General features: G+C 38.0%; 1 protein-coding gene across 5 annotated transcripts in view; it reads right to left on the reverse strand.

The window, feature by feature from the left end:
* Window positions 1–4,591, reverse strand: part of abcc3 (ATP-binding cassette, sub-family C (CFTR/MRP), member 3) — a 108,197-nt gene that overhangs the window by 84,043 nt on the left and 19,563 nt on the right. The gene's annotated exons all lie outside the window — the stretch shown is intronic.

Consider the following 4,591-nt stretch of genomic DNA (forward strand, 5'->3'; position numbering starts at 1 on the left):
ACACACACACACACACACACACACACACAAACACACACACACACACACACACACACACAAAGTAAGACAAACACAGCTGCCAACTCCTACACTTCCCATAACCCCACCCATCTGTTGGTGAGTATGTCTGTGACTGGTGCTGGTGGGAGTGTGTAGAAAAGCTGCTGTGTAGTGAGTGTGGATAAACTAGTTTAAAAAGAAAAACAACTCATCACACAAAAGGGTAAAAGATTAGATCTGACCAAATGGATTTATTTTTCTAGACTATGATGTCTTAAARCCAGACCCAAAGGTTAAACAAAACAGAAAGTCCTAACATTGTGTTTGAAAAGTCAGATGATTTCAAAAGTGATTAAAAAAAGCAGAAACTGTGTACATGACTCATCTAAAAGAACTCACTCTGAACTAAAGCTTTGTGAAATTTAGTTTTTTTTTTCTTTCAACTTCAAGAATAATTTCCTTTTTTCACTTTCATGAGTTGTAGATCAGAGTTACTATCTGTGTTTTGGTGAGTGAACATGTAGCATTACACTGTTTATGTTCTTTTTCTAGGACTATATTTACAATATTGTGACAACAAGTCAGCTCCTTCACAATAAGACTGTAGCTCCGGTCTGTTGTTGTGAAGGAGCTGAGTTAAAAGACAAAGCTCTCAAATAACTGGTCTGTTTATGTGTAAAGAGCTTCCTAGGCTCAACTTTAAAGATAGGGTGAGGAGCTCCATCATCCACGGAGAGCTTGGTGAAGAGCCGCTGCTCCTCCACATCAAAATGAGTCAGTGGAGGTGGTTCAAGCACCTGGTTGGAAGGCCTCCTGGGCACCTCCCTCTGGAGGTTTTTCTGGCCACACCCACATGAGAGGAGGACCCGGGGCAGACTCAGAATTTAGTGAAGGGATTACAAAACCTCAATGGACTAGGAAGACTTTGGGATCCCCATGGACACCATTAGATGTTTTTAAAAAACATCTTTAAAAACTTTTTAAAAAAATTACTAGTCTAGCTCAGTTTGGGGCATCATTGTTATTAAATGTTTTTAACACGGCTTAAAAGCTAGCCTTTCCCCAGCTCTGGTGGATGTTTTTATTTGTGTAATTTTATTGTTCATTTGTTGTTGTTTTTGCTCATTTTAATATTAACTGTTTTGCCATATTTTAACACTTTGAGATTTTTGTTAATGAAAAGTGTGTTATGAATTGAATCCATTACTATTATTATTATTTATTATTATCATCATCATTATTATTATTATTATTATTATTATTATTATTATTATTATTATTATTATTATTATGTTATGAAAGTGTCACTGGAAAGAATGGATGTTTTGGTTTCCCTTCTGCATCTGTTGCCTCCATAAGTTGACCAAAGATAAGCAACAGAAAACTGTATCAAAGCCAATGTACACAATTCTAGCTCACAGTATTTAGTTTCTGCAGATGTTATTTGCAGATACTCAAAGTGTTTTAAGTTTCCACTAACAGATCTCCTGAAAAAAAAATTCAAGATGGAAAGGACAAACTTCTAAATATGTGACACTGATTTCAACTAGGGCGCACCAAGGTTTTGTTTAAGATTTCTTAAAACAACTGAGACAGAGTTTTGTCAAACAGTTTAGGCTTTTACTGAAAGTTTAACAAACAATATCAAGTTACTCAACAGGTAGTGTGCCTACAGGATACGGTCAGTAGATGGAAAAGAAACGTGTGGGAGTTTTAGGAAACATCAGCTAAATCAGAAAAGCTATTTACTGCTAATTATCATAAGATWCAAGCTGCAGATATTTCAGAACAGACCGTTTAACCTAGAGGTTGTCACCCCTACAAAGGACCTGAAACTTGAAGCTTTAACAAAAGAGATGAAAAAGCTGTTGTTGTTTCTTTCTTTCTTAACAACSAGCCGCACCCTTTCCATTACTCTTTTTGGTTGCCCAGAGACAAAGCAGACAGTACTACAGATGAGGTTTTTAACCCAAGTCTAGGGAATTTTGGGGAATTACTTAATAACTTTAAGTCTACATCCACAATTGGTAGAGTCATGGATAAACTCATGGGTCTCAAGAGAAAGCCTTTGGTGTCAGTCTTAACTGGGGCAGCAACTAAAGATTATTTCTCTGCCATCATCCCAGTAAAATAAAATCAATTAAATGACAAACTAAAGTTCAGACAGTTTTCTATCCATCTCTTTCTTTCTGTAGCCAATCAACCCAGTGAATGGTCACAGGGAGCCGATCAGCAGTCCATCATAAAGCCCAGTCTTTGTTCTTTAATAGAAAGTATAATGAGAAGAAAAAACTTAAAATAGCTTCTGCTAGGAATGTATTTTTATCCAATCCATCAGACTTCAAGTCCTTGCGTACCTAAGATTGTACCTCGTTGTCTGACAAAACAACAGCTAGCAGGGTTCAAGAGTGCGACCAGTGTGGTCGCAAACACGATCTGATTTCTTAAATAAATAAATAAACAAATAAATAAATAAATAAAAAAGAATCCAGCTGCACTGGTGTGAATGGATCGTTGTTCGGTGTGCCACAGCGGGACCCTGATACAAGGGCGTAATTTTGTGCTGAAAGTTGGTGGGGACGCACCATGTCTGACGCACCCACAGTTGTGTGACCAGGTTTTTCTGTTGTTCATGTCTTCAGTGTGTGCTCAGTTTAACTGTCCGCACTCGTCAACAACTGAACACCAAATGTTTCTGTTGTGATGCAGTAATACTCAAACCATATTAACTGAAATTATGTTCACCTTCATTCAACCATGTACTGTATCAGCCCTTTAAACTCACTGAGAATACAGTTTGACAATCAGCCATAGTTTCATACAGAGACACACAGGTGGAGCACAGGTGTGTGGGTTTATTCTCTCACATAACAAGTCTTATAATAGTAAAGGACACACTGGATGGGGGTCTGGGGGGTCCACCCCCAGAAAATTTTGAATAAATTATAGGCTATTTCCTGATTTCTAATGTATTTTAACAGGTCCTGCAAAAAGACGTTTTTAGACCAAATATTACAGATTTGAACAAATACACACAAAAACATCAAAATTAGCACAGAAACAGTACTATATAACATTTTAGACACATTCTTGACAGTTTATCAGCTAAAAACAGTTAATTTTGGGGTAAGTTACTCTTTAATGATAAGTTTTATACTTCCGTTATTTTGTGATGTCACAAGCCGTACGACAACCCACTGGAACCTGCGTTCAGCCCCTTATCTAGCAACCCCCGGGTGAGACTTCACCTCCTCGATATAAAAAGCCATCACGGTGTCGTTGTGCAATGTGTAGCTCATTTCATGACAAGTCTCCAGTAGGACAATGGGTAGAGTGTTGGACCAGAGAGCGGGAGACCAGGGTTTAAGACTGGCTTGGACACTACTTAAATATTTATTTATTTTTTCTGTTCATTATGAACACGTTTTCTCATGTACCTCTATTGTTTAGCTTATTAAAGCCTTGTTAAAGCCTATTTGTTCGAGTTTCTGAGGTATTTTGACCGCTGCTGCTCCCTGCTCTGGTAACAGCATGCAGAGTGAGCACAGAGCAGAGGAGGGGGAGGGAAAAAAAAGAAGAAGCTGGGACCACGACTCTGCCTCTGGGTCTCTCATATGTTGTACAACAGAGCTTCTGCTATTATTAGCCATGCTAACATAAATGCTGGCTTTGGAGGGCGGAGTTAATGTCAACAGATTTTTGGAGGGCGTTACCAACAGAGCTCATTAACATAAACAGCTCTTCTGAACGGAAGTCAGAGCAGGCAGAACTAGAAAATGGGAAATTTTTTTATCTGAGAATTATTTTGTGCATTAAATTGAATGAACATGGTCTGGATAGCCCACAGACATACCACAAAAATTTCTAGGACCCATAATTGGTCTCCTTTAAGAAGTACATACCCAAAATTGAGTAAAAAAACTTTAAAAAGTGAATTTTGCATAATAGGTCCTCTTTAAAAACTGTTGTTCTTTTGAGGCTCTCAAGGTGGTGCTCGCAGCCCACAGGTTAAGAATCTCTGGTCTAAAAGACATTTAACCATGAAATGTTCAGTTTGTGATGTTTATATGACAAACACCAAGCCCCTRGGCCACTTAGGTAGTTTACAACATTTATGCAGAGTAAAAGAATAAAATAAAAAACTTGGACTGATTTGGCATGATGTCCTGAGATGTTGCAGCTGATAAGAGTCATAAAACAGAACAGGGGGGCGTTAGATGACCTGAAGCCCCTCTAGATAGATGTGTTAAATGAGTGAAGGAAAATATGAGCACCAAACAAAAAGCCTAGGTTCTCCCCTGAGAACCAGACCAAAAATTTTGTGCAACCCTGCTTATAAGTACAATATCAGCGTTTCCCCTAGGAAATTGGTCTTGGCGGGGGAGGGGGGGGCTACTTGTTTTATAAAAACATAAATTTATGTGACTCACCTGCAATTATGGTAATACATTTACACATACATGAATATTTAATTGCCCAACTAAATCCTAGTTAAGGACTCCTCATGATAACTATCAATAAAATTATTATTGATAATAAATGATCAGAACTGTGTGCAGCAGATGATCTGAGTCCAGAGTTCTCAGTTTGA

The sequence above is a fragment of the Austrofundulus limnaeus genome, unplaced genomic scaffold (assembly GCF_001266775.1).
Source record: "Austrofundulus limnaeus strain Quisiro unplaced genomic scaffold, Austrofundulus_limnaeus-1.0 Scaffold5, whole genome shotgun sequence".
NCBI lineage: Eukaryota > Metazoa > Chordata > Actinopteri > Cyprinodontiformes > Rivulidae > Austrofundulus > Austrofundulus limnaeus.